At 41.8% G+C, this 18,679-nt stretch overlaps 1 protein-coding gene across 1 annotated transcript in view; it reads left to right on the top strand.

The window, feature by feature from the left end:
- Positions 1 to 18,679, top strand: part of CHN1 (chimerin 1) — a 322,397-nt gene that overhangs the window by 236,074 nt on the left and 67,644 nt on the right. The gene's annotated exons all lie outside the window — the stretch shown is intronic.

The raw sequence follows: 18,679 nt of genomic DNA, 5'->3' as shown, positions 1-18,679 counted from the left end.
CTGTCCTGTGTTCATTGTATACTTAGTAAAGCTACAGAATTCACTAGAAATTCTCTAAATCTGAAAAATGTACTAGAATTAAATCAATATATATATTTTCTGATGGGATCCAGAATTATTCCTGATGTTTTAGCTGTTCTACCCTATCAGTTTATTAACTGAAGAGGACATTTGCCTGTTTACTTAGCAACACAGACCAAAATAGCTGTAAAATAGTTTTCTTATTTAAAACTCGCCTTATGTTGTCTTGGCAACTACCTTTGCAAAAAATGACGCAAAGGCAGTGGTAAAATAGAGAGATCTGCATTTTGTTGCCATGGGAGCCAAAATTAAAAAGGTAACTAATTCAGGAAAGAGTCTTCTTCATGCACAGGACCTAAGCAAATAAAACATGTTTTCTAAAAAATAAAAAAAAAAGGCATTAACTGTTTTACTTACTAGAAACACATGTACATCTTTATGGGGGAAAAAAATGTATTTATATTTATATATGTTATTTTGCTGCTTCTACAAATGGTTTTTGGCATGAACGTTGCAAACAGGTGACACAAGTCCCTTCTGAGGGATCAATATCCTGTGTTGCATCAATCCGATTGCCTGAATTCGTATTCAGCATCCTCTCATTAAGCAGTAACCCCTCTGGACAGAACATTCACTGGCAATTACTGACTTGTCTGGTGTTAGTTGCTAAGTCAGATTAAAGGCACTGCCCCATGAACACAACGATACCATTCCAAATTTAGTAGAAACAAATTTAAGTTTATTATTGCATATCAATAAGCAATGCATGTACCTTTGGGAGAAACAGAGGGAAAGGACCTCTGTGGCCAGCCGCTCTAGAGAAGCTCTGCCCTTTGTTTCTCTCTGTACATTAGTAAAGTCCTTTTTTTATAGATATTATAGACAGTTTTTTTCTTTACTCTTATGAGAATATCATGTACAAAGTTTCCCAAGATAAAGCCTTGGGCTTTTCCCCCCAGATAGGTAGGACCCTACTTAAATTGCAGTAGAGGCCTAAATATTGTGAGCTCCACAGTTTTCACAAACTTGTCATTTAAATAGGGCTTTACTGATCAGCTTGTTTCCTTCCAGTGAGCCGCCAATCTTCTGTTTCCTGTAATTTTGTCTGTCCTGTTAGCTATTCAGCTGCAACTGTTTGATGTTTATCCCACAATTTGTGTACAACATCACAGCTAAGGCATTAAAAAGCTGTTGGCACAGTTATTCAAATAAATTAAGTTGGTAAAATTGGGTAGTTCTACAGGATTTAAATGTTCCAATCAATCAGATTGCCCAGATTTGTATACTAATGTTGATTAGCTTAATTAGAATTATTTAAACGGAAGCTTCAGCTTGCTTTGGTAGTTTAAGACTACAGCATATTTTATATAACAAGGTAGGCAACTCCGGTCCTAAAGTGCCACAAACAAGTCTGCTTTTCAGGATATCCACAATGAATATGTATGAGATATATTTGTATACAATGGAGACAGTGCATGCAATTACACCTCGTACATATTCATTGTAGATGTTTATTTATTTATTTATTTATTGGCAATTGATAGTCCTCTTTTTTTTTTTACCATGAATGGTGTCAAAGTGGATTACAATAAATTTAAAGTAGGTTACAATGGTGTTAGATCAACAAACAATATTGGTTGAAGATCTCTCTTATCTAAAGACAGATTCATACAGGCCGATACAGTACAGTGCGCTCCGGTTAACAGTGCGCTCCGGTGGAGCGCACTGTTAACCGGCATTTGGACGCGTGTTTTCGACGCGCTAGCTTTACCCCTTATTCAGTAAGGTGTAATAGCGCGTCGAAAGCGCGCGTCCAACCCCCTCCCCCCCCCTGAGACTAAAAGCGCCCGCAACATGCAAATGCATGTTGATGGCCCTATTAATCATTCCTGCGCGATACAGTAAGTAAAATGTACAGCCAAGCCGCACATTTTACTTTAAGAAATTAGTGCCTATCCAAAGGTAGACGTTAATTTCTGCTGGTGCCGGGGAAGTGCATAGAAAAGCAGTAAAAACTGCTTTTCTGTGCACCCTCCGACTTAATATCATGGCAATATTTTGCCAGCGTCTGCTTTCCAAACCTGTGGCTGTCAGCGGGTTTGAGAACCGACGCCGGCAAAATTGAGCGTCGGCTGTCAAACTCGCTGACAGCCGCCGCTTCCGTCAAAAAAGAGGCGCTAGGAACGCACTAGTGTCTCTAGCGCCTCTTTTTACCACGGGCCCTAATTTAAATAAATTAAGTTACTGAATCGCGCGCACAGGAGAGTGGCCTGTGCACGCACCGGGAGAGTGGGCACTTGCCCGCTCTCCCGCGTGGTTTACTGTATCGGCCCGTTAGGTTCTTTTGTTGTTGCTGTAGAAACAGGCATACTTCTGTGGTAATTAGGCTGATGGACAGAAATCTTTTTTGGGAATGCATGGCTATAAAGCTTTAGCTTTCTTCCTGTCCATGAGGTAGCTGGGCTCCAAGCATAAGGATAATGAAAGCATGTTCCAGATCTTTGGTGCGTAACATCTAAAGGCCCAAAGTCTAGTGCAGGACAGTCAAGCAGAGGCCAGGGGCGGGGTGGAAAGTAGAGCCAATTGGCAAGTTCTTTCTTGGGGGCATAAGAGAGAAGGAGTTGTGAGAGATATTCAGGGTCGTGTTTGTTCATCCACTTGAAGACATTTGACCTGCTCTCTATTGGTAGCCAGTGCAGTTGAGATTGAATAGGTTTTATGTAGTCAGATACTTTTGCTCTTACTAGGATTCTCGCTGCTTTATTATATAGGAGCTGGAGGCATTCAGAACCCCCTTGCTTTCCTTTCTGGGCAGAGTACCCCAATGCCGCTTTGGAAGCACAATTCAGTCATTGCACTACTCTCGGGCTGAACTGCTGCTCCATGCAGGTTACCCAGTGTTTCATTTTCATTTTCTTGCCCTTAAGGGATTCTCTGTATTTATACCATGTCTGTTTGAATATTATTATGGTTTTTGTCAGACATTCCAAACATCTACAATCTCTTCCATGAAAAATATTTTCTGACATTCCCGAGTTTCATCCTTTGGAGCTTCATATTATGACTCCTAGTTCTAGAGTACCTTTTCATTGGAAAAGGTTTGTTTCTTGTGCATTAACATCTTTCAGGTATTTAGAAATCCGTAGTGTAGACTTCTAAATACATACCCCATCTCTCCTCTACTCTTGGGTATACATATTTGAATGCTCAACTTTCATCTTATATGACTTTTGGTACAGAGCAAGTACCATTTTTGTTACCTTTTGCTCTACCGCCTCTAGCCCATCTCTGTTTTCTGATATACAGCCTCCAAAACTGAACACAGTATCCTAAATGAGGCCGCACCAACAACTAGTGCAAGGGTATTATCTACTGGGTCTATCCCTCTTTATGCAACCTGTCATCCTTCTAGCTTTAACAACTGCCTTGTCACACAGTTTCACTATTTATTTATTTATTTGAAATATTTCTTAATGCACCTTCCAATGTTCGGGGCAGGTTACATCAGTACATGCACAGTAATTTTAAAACAATACATCATCATCTAAAAACAATACAGCAAAGACAAAGACTATTTAACAGGAGCCAAATGATGTTTAATGTTCCTACCAACTCCTTACTATCACTAGGTAGCTTAATCAGGTAATTCAAATGCCTCCTTGAAAAGGTACTTTTTAAGTGCCTTGTTAAATGCCTTTGCTTCTTTGATGTTCCGAACCTGAGCAGGAAGAGCATTACATATTATAGGGCCATAGAGCAATAGAGAATGCCCTTTCGCGTGTCTCTATAAGATGTGCATCTCTTGGGGATGAAATATCCAATAGGTTTTGATTGGCGGAACAGAGGGCCCTTGAGATCATTAGACATTGTCAACCCAAGATCTTTCTACCGGTCATTGCATGTCAGCCTCTCACCCCTTCATCGCATACGGATACTCTGAATTTCTTCATTCCAAAATGCATGATTCCACACATTGCAATGAATCGTAACCAAACCACTTCTCAAGCTTTTTTTTAGATTATTTCTAATTCTAGCTCCTTCCTCTAGCATGTCCACTCTGTTGCAGCTCTGTGTGCCATACACAAAATGTTTCTAACACTTCTGCAATATCACTCACAAAGATATTGGGCAGACTTGGCCCCGAGACTGATTTCTGAGGCTTTCCACTATTCAACGTTCTCTTCTCAGAGTGAATTCCATTTACTACTGTCCTTTATTTATGATTTAATACATCGCCTATATCCTAGGCAATGTACAAAGGATCCATAGGGAAACCTAAAATATATATAATAACAAAACATAAATACATGATAACATACATTAGTAAAAAATAAAATGAAAATAAAACCTCTGTTGTCTATCACTCAATACATTTCTAATCCTTCCTACCATTGTTTTTTTTCATGAGCCTCCTGTGTGCAACAGTTATAAAAACTTTGCTGAAATCCAAGTAAACCCCATCCAGTGCATGCCCTTGATCTAATTCTATAGTCACCCAGTCAAAAACATGAATCATATTTATTGGATACGATCTGTCTCTGGTGAAATCATGTTGCCTCGCATCTTGTAACCCACTGGATTTTAAACATTTCTGTGTCCTTTATCCTGGTGGTCTGAAAATTAATGGAGGCTCTACTGAAGGAAAGCTAACCGGCCTAGAGTTTCCAACCTCCTCTTTTGTTAAGAGGGAACAAAACTCCCCTTCTCTAATTCACTGTCTCCAAAGATCTATGGAACATGTCCTTCAGTGAATCCACCAGAACCTCTGAGCTCCCTTTGTATCCTAGGATGTATCTCAACTGGTCCCATGGCTTTGTACACTTTCAATTTTGCTAGTTTCACACAAAGAAATATCTGTAAAGATGTCATATCTATCCTACTCCCATTTGTATCCTTGCCAACCATCAGTGGTCCCTCTCCAAGGCTGACATCAGTGAATACTGAAGTATTTGTTTAGCATTTCTGCTTTTTGTTGTCACCCTCCACACATTGCCTTTCATCACCTTTCAGACTTACAGTTCCAGCTCGGGCCTTCCTCCTGTCTCTGATATGGTTAATAAAGGTATAAATCCCAATAATTAATACATACCTGAAAAAAGTTTTGTCAGTTTTCTTAACCGATGTATGTATGCACTGTCTTTCTGACACCTCTTTGTGCTGTATACCTGAATACTAGTTTTAGATTAAGAATACAGAGGACCCTGCCTACGTGCTGGAATGCAGCCAGCCAATACCCCAGACCCATTTGCTGATTGGTCTAATATTTTCTCAGATCAAATGGACTATACTTATCTAGAAACAACACTTTGAATGTAGTCTGATTGGTCAGTATGTGGAATATATAAAGTCATGAATATTGCTGGATGAGTGAGTAGCCAGCTGTCCACGCGATTGATGTGAACTTGTGCTACTCCAGGGAACAAAACAATTTGTGCCGCCCCCTCCTTTTCTGTCTTTGTTTCTGTCTTTCTTTAAATAAAAATCTCAGGTTACCTAACCACTGCAGTGTTTCTTTAGAATCAACACCTCTTTAGCAATCTTTTCTTCCATTTTCAATTTTGCCGTTCTGATTTCTTTCCTTGTCTCTTTCAGCTTTACCAGATATTCTTCTCTGTGTTCATCTCTGAGGTCCTTCGTACTTACCGAACGCCAGTCTTTTGCCTTTATCTATTTTAGCCTGTTTGGAGAACCTTATCGGTTTCTTTATATTTGTTAATTTTATTTATTTAATTTAACTTTCTGATATACTGCCTTCTGGTCCAAAAACCAATCAAAGTAGTATACAATCAGTTAAATTTCATGGGGACGATTTTTAGCCGTAGAACAGCTAGTTAAGGCCTAGATTCATCAAAATGCTATAAATATCATGGAAATAGCACCAGGGATTAAAAAAGGGGGCATAGTTAGGGTAATTTTCCTGGTATTGCATCACATAGGCATTTTTAGCTGAGACATCCATCGCATGCTGCATTACCCAACCAAAACATTTTTATCGCAATTGGGGCTGCTGGTGAGAGAGAGAGAGAGAATACCTCTATGGAGGCTCACATCTAAGTTAACTATTTATACTACTGTAAGAGGGGGCACTAGTAACTTGAGATGAGGTTTGGGGGTGGGGTAGGCTTTGGGGGGCTGTTTTACAAGCACAGTCAAGTACGAACAGCACAATTGCCATCAGTGAAGATTTTATGTGATTTGGAGTGATGAAAGATAAAAGAAGCGTAGATTTGTACAATGTACTCTCTACTTAGCTTGATTGCTAACTCCAATATTCGGAGTTAGCCACATAACTTATGTGGTTAACTCTGGCCCACCCCAAAATGCCTCCCGCTCACCCCCGGATCTTCCCCGACTTATGCAGCTAAATTCTAGCCACATAAGTCTTTATGAGACTAGAATTTAGCCACATACAGCTTTACATATTGAAGGCTAGCCATTTAGACAGATTTTATTTACATTTCATGGTAACTAAGATATATTCTGCTTTTGTTTTGTTAGACATCTTGTTCTAGCTTATTTGTAACTATATGAACATTAAAAAGGGCCACATATTATGGTATTAACCTGACTTGGGTGGAAGAGATGTTTTATTGGTAGCCACAATGTTTAGTTAGATGCTGAGCAATCTTCTTGCCTTATAATATTGATTACTATTATTTTATATTAAATTGTTTTTGTTTGTTGTTTTCATTAAGATTGCACCATACTTAAGGACCGTTGCTTTCAGTTTTTATTTTTCTTAGAATTTAGCAATATATATTATAACAAACAAAAACGGGAGAAATATCATTGGAAAAAATAGCTAATTTTTTTCCATTGCTTTTTCTCCTTGTTTTTTGTTGGTTATAATAAACACTGATAAATTCCCAGGAAAAATAAAATAAAAACTGAAAATAAAGATCCATAAGCATACATTACTTCAAAGATTATATAAATAATCTTTAGAGAACAGCTCAGGGATTGTGATGAGATCTTATGTGCCTTGTCTAAACTTAGGGAAATTATGTACACTTCCTAAAGTCTCAGTGAGGTACACATATACACCTCACCTGGCCCCAGTGTCAGCCAATCACACAATGCACATTTTCCCACCCAACCTTGTTCACAACCAAATATACCATAGGCACATGCACTTATACATACACAAAGTATATAGAAAATACTGTGCTTTGCATTTATCCCTCCAACTAACTCCCAGCCCCTCAAATCCCAAACCATTGCCCCCTCCAGTTCTCCTCAGTCCCTTCCCTGACTGCTTTTCAATTCCTCATTCACTTTGATACATTCACAGACTTCTCTGCAATCCTCCTCAGTGCCCTCACTGACACTGCCTCCCCCCAATCTCTTGATGTACACACTCTCCTCCCCACCCAGGGACAGTATATGAAGCAGAACACGAGGAACAGTGATTTTTCGGAGCTGGGTGGTTCATCCAGCATAGAGCTGGGATGCAGCACTGAGATTAGAATTTTCTTCAAGATAGTTCCTCGGCCTAGAGAAGAAGAGGTGCTTCAGTTTGAATGCCTGTGGCAGCTGGGTTTATGCCGACCAAACATCACTGGAAATGTAGTTGACAAGACTGCATTTATTATGATAGCTATGTCCCCATGAGCTACTGGGACAATTCTTAATCTAAATGTGGGTATTGTGGGCCTGTGAGTACATTGGACCCGAGGGTTTGCAAGCTAATTTTTCAAAGGGAAAATTGGGATGGCAGCACACAGTGGGTGCTTGGTACCCATATACATATGGCACAAATGTACATGTGGAAAGTACAGGGTAGCCCGCCTCCAATACCAGGGCCACGCAGGCAGGCTACTTTTCCATAGGCCGCCTCCAATACCATGGGCCACCTCCAATACCAGGCAGGCTACTTTTCCATGGGCCACCCTGTACTTGAGGGGCTTTCAAATTGAAATCCCCATGCATACTTTCCCTCTCCCAACCTAACTTAACCCCGCCTTTTTTTTGCCATGGATAAAAGTACTGACATGGTGAACAGCATCAGTAATTTTATATGCAGTGAGGGTAGTACAATTGTCAAACTCTCCATTTCTGCAGGTAAAATACTGATACAAGTATACTAACTCACAGGATTTTTCACAGGTGCGCAAGTTTGCTATGATGCAAATTAGTTTCTACTGCAAAATTTCATGTGAAAATTAATTATGGGGAAGCCGGCAAAAAAACCCATAACTACACCTCATTGAGATGTCGTTATCTTTTTCATGAAAAACACCCCGTGAAGCCTTTTTTGCATGTTGGTTTTCCACAAAATGCAGAAGTAACAAGCTGCTTTGCATCCTCTTGCATTGCAGCAGCATATTCATTTTAAATTTAAATAAAATCTTGCGCATAGTAGACGACGTGCAAAATATTATTTGCAAAGTGGGAAACTTGACATTTTTTTCACAAACAAGCATCATGATACAACACAAAACCATGAAACTTCAGGATTTGGGAACATTTCAGGGCAAAATAATTCATGTTAGTTCATCGGCCTCACTGTTTTACCTGCTGGAATTGTATTGAAAATTGCAATTTTAAAAGCCATTTCCAGGGTAAAGTAGTGATTTACCTGTGGAAATGAGCTTTTATAAAATTGCCCATCTGATATGCAGGTAAACTTACACATGATTATACTATATACATCTAAGTTTACCCAACTGAGCAGAGGCCTTCCTGGGAGCAGAGTTGGGGGGAAAGGTTGGCTTACGTGCATACATTTGCTTTCTGAAAAATATGAGGTGAATTTTAAAAGCCCAGCATGCGCATCAATCGAGGGAAGCACGAGTAATTTGGGCTCACGCACACCGGCTGTATTTTAAAAAGCACCCAGATATGCATATAAATGCCACAGCGCACACATCTCAAAGGTTTTCAGAAAGGTGCAGGGCATGGGCAGGGTGGGGTGTTCGGGGTGTGAACCTGAGATATATGTGTAAATATTTACATAACTCAGCAGCACACGCCAAGGTCCTCTGCCATATAAACGGCATCCATAGCAGAAGTAAAGTTAAGTTAAAATTTAAAGAAAACTAGGCAGATCTGCAGGGTTTTGTTGCATCCGTTGGTCGCAGACTGCTGCGACCGCTCAGCCTTACCTCTTTTCTTCCTTTCTCCTCCTCTTTGGGCAAGATGGCTGCCTCCTGTGCCGAGTGCCGAAACCCTCGGCGTCTCCAACTCAGAATGGGCATTCCAGACCGCCATGCTTCTTCCTGTGGCCTCCTAGGGCGCGCGCGCACGTTGTCTACGCTCATATACACGTCATGGCAGGAACCTCGGGGGCGTCCCCACCGCATGACGTCAATACCTCCAGGTATTTAAAGCCTCCACAAACGCTACCACCTTGAGTTAGCAAGGACTTCAGTTCAAGCTTCTCTGACAGCTCTAAGCTGCTTGCTTAGATGCCTCGCTACCCTCCGGGGATCTCGCTTCTCACGAAGCTCTAGACACCCGCTCCTCGGGGGTCTCTCGCTTCCAACTTCCCTTCGGGGTTATTCAATAACTAAGACAACCGCTCCTCGGGGGTCTTTCTGTCACATCTACTTTCAGGATTGGACCACCAGGTACTCGCTCCTCGAGGGCTACCAGTCTGCTATCCTGCACCTCGGACCTTCGGTCCCACCATCTTCACTACCAGAAGGACGGCCCGCTATGCTCCCGTGAGTCCCTCTACGATCCGGTGCTCCAACTCCACCCACCAGGCTCAGCATATGTCCACACCGTGGGTTGCTGGCTATCTAGGACATCTGGGTGAGAATACATCATCTGAGACTTGCGGATCAGTGCCTTACCTTTTTGCATCATACCATCTACTTCTAGCAGTACAATAAAGGCTTTCCATCTCCAGTGTCTGCTATCTGTGTTTAGCCTATCGTTGTGGTTCCCCACGGGGCCCCCTCCCTGTGGGAGGAGTCATCTCCACAGCGACCAAGGGTCCACAATGCCTCAAACACAACAGGTTTTAAGGATCAGGGCTAACTAGGGGGAGTGAAGGCTATCAAAGCAAGGGGTTTGGAGGACCTCTCTCTTAATTTGGTGAACTGGAGATGCCCAGTTAGGAACTGGTAAAACAGAGAATGGTGTCGGCGCAATTCCCCAATTTAAGCAGTAGCAATGGGATTTGCGCAAATATGTGCATGCCCACTTAAAATTTGGTGCACATGTGTGCACGGGCAGGCTATTTTATAACATGTGTGCATTTGTGCACATATTTAATAAAATGAATATGTACTTGAGCGAAGGCCGATGTATGTACACAAATTGCGCATGCGCACTGGTTTGAAAGTTACCATCCCTGTGCATTATTTAAAGAAAACATTGCTGCGTACCTAATAGCAGGAGTATGGATAAATTTGTGGGATAATTTTCACAGTAGACTAATGCGTGCAGGTCTGATTTGAAAACTGATGTAATTAGGTGCGTATTTGCTGCCAGGGACAGTAACTTTCAAACAGCCATGCTGGCATACATGAACGAGCGTATGCTGGCTTGCGCCCAGATACGCAGCCATTTTATAACATTTGTGCCCATATGAGCATATGATATAAAATAGGCTGTACACGTATTCATGTGCGCAGTTTTATATGGATGTGCTCATGTAAGCACACGTGCTGGTTCTACCACGTAAGTGGTGGGAAATTTATTAGATATGCGCAGCGACTCAATAGCCCTTTTTCCCAGTTCACTCCCAGTTCACCCAGTTAACGGATCGGATTTCCTAACCCCTCTTTGTTATTTAGTCTCCCTTTTAATCCCAACTCTTAAAACCCCGCTGACTCACCTAGTTTTTTTATTTAATAGTTACATGCTGTCCATAGCAGAAGTAAAGTTACGCAGTAGGGGATCCCAGTGCATGCTTGTGCACAAAAATATGTGCACATTTCAAGGTAACTTCCCGGAACACCTATGTCCTGCCCATGCTCCGTCCAGACCACACCCAGACCCTGCCCTTTTTAAAAAAAAATTTGATTTGTGCTTGTACCGGGAGATGCACGCGTACTCGTGCGCTTTTTAAAATCCGTGCAGCGCACACCAGCCCGAGACACAGACTTATCTCTCAGCTTTGGCGCGCAGAGGGCTTTTAAAATCAACTTTAAATTTAGGAAGACCAAAAGAAAATTACCCCCATTGTGACTAATGATACTTAGCAAACAACATTTTTTTAGTATTATTATAATTAGCCTTGTTCCAGTTACTCAACTACATAATTGTTGTGAGCCTCACTATTCCTTCACTGATGACTCTCTAATCTGTCTCCCTTTTTCTTATCCATCTATGCCTATATTTTCACAAATGTCATCTTCCCTTTCTGCTGTTTTTTCATGGGTGTGTTAGTATTTCCTAATAATCCCTTCAAGACTGAAGTCTGCATTCCTGCTTCAATATGGGCTTCTCATTTCCTTCCTGGTTTCCTTTCTGTTGAATATGTCCCTTGCTTTTCAAATGACTCCCCAAAAATCCTTGGCATGAATATTGATTCCTCTTTCTTCCTTCCATATCCTATTTCTCCCTGTTTTTTTCCTGCATTTCCTGTTACTCAATATCTCTAAAAATTTGATAATCTCTACCTGCTGCTCCATGCTGATTATTTTCCTCAAGTGAATTACTGTAATATAGTCTCTTCATGGTCTCCCAGATACTATATTCCATCCACTCCAGTTCTTCCAAAATACTGCTTCCCGATTGCTCTATCATCTTCCCTGTTACTCCCTGTTTGCATTCTTTCACTGGTTCTCCATTAAATATTGGATAATGTTCAAACTCCAAAATAATACTTCTCTATGGGGCTGATGTAATAAGACCCATGGCAAAACAGGCGCTAGTTATGAGCATGGGTTTTGATCACCACACACGGCTGAAGGTGCTGCTTCCGCAGGATGTGAAAAGCAAATTATGCAAATGATTTACGCGCAGAAATCCGCACACATATGGAGAAATCCACGTACCTAAGCACAGTAAGAGCCTATGTAATAAGCGGCCACATCCGCGCTCGAAACCCACACCAATAATCCTTGCATAAAAGCAAGCAATCAAACAGGTCTCCCTATTAAGTAAAAGTATGACCCTGGAAAGTAATGCTGACATAGGCATTCAGCTGGGAGCGAATATGGATGCTCTGGCGGCCAGAAAAGAGACTAGCTAATCTTGCCGCTCAGGTGCTTAGTTTTTCGCGAATGTATATGCTCGGTCGCCCAGAAAAGTGTCTAGTTAAGCTGGCCACTCAGACACCGAGATAGGCGCTCAGCTAGTTGGTTTTCAGGACGCTCAGATGCAGACATGGGCACTCCGACACTTAACTCGTTCCCTGACAATGGCGGTAAAAACTCCACATTAAAAAACCCGCACTAGCATTAGTGCAGCTCCCTGCATTGCCTATGATTATCTAATCGCCTCCTTTGCATGCCGTTAGCATGCATTCGCGCAGGAAAAAATGCAGGTCTGTAAGCATGTTCATATGCACAAAACCCTAATTGCATCCCCGTGTAGGGCTTTGCGCAGGAAAATGCATGAACAGGCACGCACAAACCCGCAGCAGCTTCAGTGCACCTTATTACATCGCACCCTATATATATATATAGGGAGGATACTTTTCAAAGCCATTTACCTGGGTAAATTGTGTTTTATCCAGGTAAAATGGATTGGCTGAAAATTGGCTGAGCAGCCAAATGTCATATTTCAATTTCAATTCAGTTTCAATGTATTTCTTAGATACCACAATACCAATTACTAAGTGCGGTTTTACAATACAAACTACAAAATATGACATGACTTTAAATAACATACTAAATAAACACTAAACATATTATGACTAATCAATAAAGAAAATAATCCATCAAAGAAAATAAAATATAGATCAGCAGAGGATATTATAATTCAGTAACCATCATTATGTAACACTGCATTAAAAAACCTGCTTTCAGGTGATGCCAAAGGGTATGGATGAGTGCAATATTGTACCTTCCTTTACATAACTTGCTGTGTATTTGAATGTTAAATAAATAACTATGCTGGTAGGAATAATTGCTGACCTTTTAACTAGCATATGAGAACACAGTGAAAAATAACTATTGCTAACTCTGTCTGGAACTGTAATACAGGCAACATGCATGCCTTTCATGAGTAGAATCCAGATCAGCAAAACCTTCTGTTTGCTTTTTATAATTTATATTTATAAATTTAAATATTTGCAATGCAAGAATAGCCTGAAAAGAAAAAGAATTCAAGTACCCAAACAAGAAACACCTAAATAAACCTATCCCCCCAAAAATGTAAAAATAATATCAATCTGTGAGCAAAATAATAAAAAAAACAGGAAGTTGGGAACACTTGTTTGAAAAAAAATGTCATTCATTTTTTTCATATACTTAATGTTCTTGCATGGATTCTAGCATAGATGTCAAAGATGTACAGCAATGCATGATAGTTGCATAGAAAGGGCAGTATGCCCCAAATGCATTCTATCCAATTACCCTGCTTGACACAAGAATTCTTTACGGTTTCCCATAAACAAGATGGAACAAAATGAATAATTTTCCCTCTGATAATGTAGCAAGCTTTATTTTTATGTAAGATTAAATTAACATGCCAAGATAAATTAACAGTGAAGCCCCCTAGAGTTTTCATGTACCATAAACAAAGTGAAATGGGCACTCACCCAGCAGCCTCTTTTAACCTCATTTGCATCATAGCAATGCTTCCATTTTTTCATTAGGTCACTGAGATAGGGTCAACTTCAGCTGTTTTCAAATAATTGTACATTTTGTTAGATTATGTTGCTGTATGTAGTGCATCTATTCTGTACTTATTGTCAGCCCAATTAACCTGTTTAAATGAAACTGACATTGCAGACAAAGAAAAATCAATTTGCTGTTCCACTCTAAAAGAAGGTTTCAAACATGAATCTCCTCTCTTGCTATGTATTTATTTACTTATTTTATAACACATATAATCATAATATACATTTTACAAAGCAATAAAAATCTTAGCAAAAATACTGCAACATATAAAAACAATACATTAATAAATAATAGCAAAACAATGACATAAATGAGCCTAATTATAATTAATTATAACTTCCAAATATATTGCAGACTACATTTGGATCTTTCACATAAGCTAGAAATATTTACCTGACTTGGGGGTATATTTGCTCAGCAAAATAAGGGTATAACAAGTGAAAAACAGCATTTATTGTGTGAAAACTGTTTATCATGTGATATACCACAATATTAGCGATATTGTAGGATATTTCCCTAAAAACCCACCCTATACATGCACTTTGCATGTATAATTTCTTCAAATGCATGTAAAGCAGCTTATGTCTACCTAATTCTATGTAAATAGCCTGAACTCTTTAACTGCTACTTATCGTTTCTATAGCACTGCTAGATGTATGCAGCACTGTGCTTTAATGTCTCCATCCAAAGCAAGAGAATTTTGTTAAGAAAGTCAGAGTAATAATGAAATATACCAAATCTTTTTTTTTTTGCTATTCTGAGAAACAGGTGGCAATTGAGCAAGCTCTTCTCTCTTACTAGCCCTGCTTGAAGCATTCTTACAATTTTGAACCTCATTTTCTCCCAACCAATAATTTTTATGCACCCCATTCCCCAACAAAAGCTAGGCATAAGTCTTTTTTGACCTTTAAATTACTCCAGTAGAGAGGTGGCAAGAGAGTCTTAGCAGAAGCAGAGATAAAAATGACTTAGTAGTTCAGCAGCGAGTGGCTGCAGAGACCCAGGAACATCAAGGTTCCAGTACATTTTATTTTAAGACATTTTCCTGATTAATGGGATCTGCAACCAGGACAAGTCAGGCCAGCGCGCACCAAGCGGATTTTAAAAGCTGCCCAGACACGCGTGTACATGCAGCTACAGGCACAAATGAAAAGTTCACAAAAAGGAGCCGGGCATCTTCTGGGTGGGGCATGGGCGGTGTTGAGGCCTGGCCAAGAGATGAGCCCCTAAATGCTTATGCTCTCAGGTGCACGGCAGGATCCCCTGCCACGCAACTTTGTTTCTGCTATGGATGACATATAAGTCATAAAACAAAAAAAATCAGCGGAGTTTTAAGAGTCGGGACTAACAGGAGGGCGAAGGGAAGCTATTAAACTAGGGGAGTTTGCAAGTCCTGACCCTTAACTGGGCTAACAGGGAATTAATTGGGAAAAAGTAGCAATGGCATTGGCACATCCCTTGGAAAATTTCCCCATTTTCACAGTAGACACGAGATTTGCATGCACACGTGCACATCCATTTAAAATTGAGTGTATATGTATGCGTGTCCAGGCTATTTTATAACATGCACATATGTTATAAAATAAGCACGTCCCTGGGCAAGGGCCAACAAACGCATGCACATGTGCACTCGCGCACCACTTTGAATGCTAACATCATTCTATTCAATACACTTATTCACTAAACCGGTGTGATAAGAATATTTGTCTTGAACGTCGGTATAGTAAAAAGATGTAAATAAATAAAATAAATAAATAATGTGGACATTTTTTGTGTAATAAGCCAAAATGCTGATGTAGTTGTTTTTAAAAAAATGCTAAATAAATACATAAATGGAGCAGTATGGCTAAGATTAAATTAAATACCAAAGTAAGCACGGAGGATTAAAAGGTACAAACATTTCACAAAACAAAGGAACAAACAGTTCGCAAAACAAAGGACTTCTAAAAGTGCCTATAACATGGAGTACACATCTAACACACATAAGAGACTGAATGTTTTCCTTAGCGGACCCCAAGTAGTGGACCTCTCTTCCAGAGTCACTACGTCTGATAACAGAAAGAAAGAGTTTCAAATGCAAACTGAAAAAAATGGCTCTTTAGAAACGCATATGATCTAACATAAAAGAACAATATGGACCAGATTTTAAAACTTATGTGTGGGCGTAGATTTGTTCGCGCAACCCGGCGCAAACAAATCTACACCCGATTTTATAACATGCGTGCACTGCCGCGCGCATGTTATAAAATCCAGGGTCGGTGCGCGCAAGGGGGTGCACACGTGCACCTTGCATGAGCAGAGCCCGAGGGGAGCCCCGATGGCTTTCCCCGTTCCCTCCAAGGCCGCTCCGATTTCAGTCCCCCCCAGCCCTACCTAAATCCTCCCCTCCTACCTTATTTTATTTCTTACACCTGCCTGAAGCAGGCGTATCTTGCGCGCACCGGCCAGCTGCCGGCGCACGAACCTCCAGCACGGCCACACAAAGGAGTCCTCGGGACCGCCCCCTTCCCGCCGCCATGCCCCCGGACCACCCCTGGACCCGCCCCTTTTTCGAAGCCCCGGGCCATACGCGCGTGCCGCCAAGCCTATGCAAAATAGGCTCGGCGCACGCAGGGGCAGATTTTCGTATGTTACGCGCATAGCCTTTGAAAATCTGCCCTTATGCCAATAACGACAATGTCAGAACAATAGATCATGTGAGTATATTGAACAATAAGTACTGTGCGATGAAAAATATAACAAGACAACATACTGGGGTAGATTTTAAAAAAGGGCGCCTTCGCGTACTTTTGTAGGCGCATCAGGCGCAAACAAAAGTACGCTGGATTTTAGTAGATACACGCGTAGTTGCTAAAATCCTGGATCGGCGCGCGCAAGGCTGCCGATTTCGTCTAGCCGGCGCGCACCGAGCCGCGCAGCCTACCTCCGTTCCCTCCGAGGCCGCTCCGAAATCGGAGCGGCCTCGGAGGGAATTCGCTTTCGCCCTCCCCTCACCTTCCCCTCCCTTCGTCTACCTAACCCACCCCCCCCGGCCCTGTCTAAACCCCCCCCTACCTTTGTCGGGGGATTTACGCCTCCCGGAGGGAGAAGTAAATCCCCGCGCGCCAGCAGGCCGCTGGCGCGCCTAGACGCAACCCGGGGGTGGTTCCGGAGGGCGCAGCCACGCCCCCGGGCCGCCCCGGGCCGAAACCACGCCCCCGGGCCCGCCCTGAAAATGCCGCGCCGATCGGCCCCGCCCCCGACACGCCCCCCTCGAAAAACCCCGGGACTTACGCGAGTCCCGGGGCTCTGCGCGCGCCGGCAGGCCTATGTAAAATAGGCGCACCGGCGCGCAAGCCCTGCTCGCGTAAATCCGGGCGGATTTACGCGAGCAGGGCTCTTAAAATCCACCCCACTGAGTTTTAAGTGAAGAATAAGAAATGGAAATTATGAACTACAAACCACCATCAAATCAAGACTATTTTTCCCATAAGAAATAATGGAAATACCCATAATGCATTCCGAACCTCCCAAAGCACCCCTTACCTAACCTTTTCTTAATAAAAGAGGGTTGATCAATATGTCTAATTTAACATAAACACCAATAATTTTCTGAGTGTACTCACCAAAAAGTTATAAAATGTGCCTATCCTACCAGAAACAACAATTTCATACTGTACTCACCATTCAAGTGGACATCTTTGGCTTGCAGGAAGGGAAGAGGGGACAGGATTCCCCCCTCCCCACCCCCTCAGAGCACATCTCTGTCCTCCCAAACACTCAATTCCCCCTCCCAGCATACTCATTCCTCACCTCCTGATACCTTGCTGTAGCCAGCTGAGTGCTACCCTCCCTTTCTGCTGCTGCACAGAAGCTTCCTTGGTCACCAGTGATGCTGTTGCTTGCTGCAATGCCGTGTCTGGTCTGCCTATGTGCTCCTGTGAAGATTTGCAGCTCTGGGTGCGCCTGAGATGGATAGGCCTCATCGACAGCAGCAGTAGCCAATCACTGCAACAACAGAGCAGAAGTCCCACCCACCAAGCCCCAAAAAATGCGATTGACAGGAAAAAAACGCCCAATTAGAAGCAACCGCACGCACGAGTGGATTCACATGGCCTTGGCCGGTATTCAGGTTGTAACTCAAAACTAAAATTTTGGTTGTAACCCATGTTGTTCGTATGTCAGACCGGTTGTAACTCAGTCCACTGTATTTGCAATTTTACTAATGTAACAATATATTATTGTTATGATACTGTTTATATGGACTGTGTATGTCATATACTATAGATTTCTTTTGGTCTTTTTGGTGAACAAATGACTGTTATGTTTTAATTTGTAACCCACTAGGAGCAAGTATTATAGGACTAGCATGTTAGAAATGCATGAAATAAATAAATATACTATATTTGGTGGTATCCAGATGCTTTCTGCTAGATATTCAGCAGAACTTATCTAGATAAAGTTGCCTGGGTAAAGTTATCTGCTATTTGCACAGACCAACTTGTCTGCACAAATTTAGCCAGATGCTAAATCGCTAAATATGTTAGCCTGCCCTCATCATGCCTCCAGCCCTCTCTTTCCTGTCCAGGTAATTTTGTTAAAAAAATTTGTGCAGACAAAATTACCAAACAAACAGGCCAATACAGTATGGTGCGCTCGGCCGAGCACGCCATTAGCCCCCATTTGGCCGCGCGTTTTTGACGCGCTATTTTTACCCCTTATACAGTAAGGGGTAAAAGCACGTGGAAAATGCGCAGCCAGCCCCCTCCTCCCCCGAAACTAATAGCGCCTGCAACATGCAAATGCATGTTGATGAGCCTATTAGTTAGTCCCGCGCGATACAGAAAGTAAAATGTGCAGCCAAGCCGCACATTTTACTCCCTGAAATTAACGCCTACCCAAAGGCAGGAGTTAATTTCGGCCGGCACCGGGAAAGT

The sequence above is a fragment of the Rhinatrema bivittatum genome, chromosome 6 (genome assembly GCF_901001135.1).
Source record: "Rhinatrema bivittatum chromosome 6, aRhiBiv1.1, whole genome shotgun sequence".
NCBI lineage: Eukaryota > Metazoa > Chordata > Amphibia > Gymnophiona > Rhinatrematidae > Rhinatrema > Rhinatrema bivittatum.
This window is presented reverse-complemented; position numbering and strand designations above follow the sequence as displayed.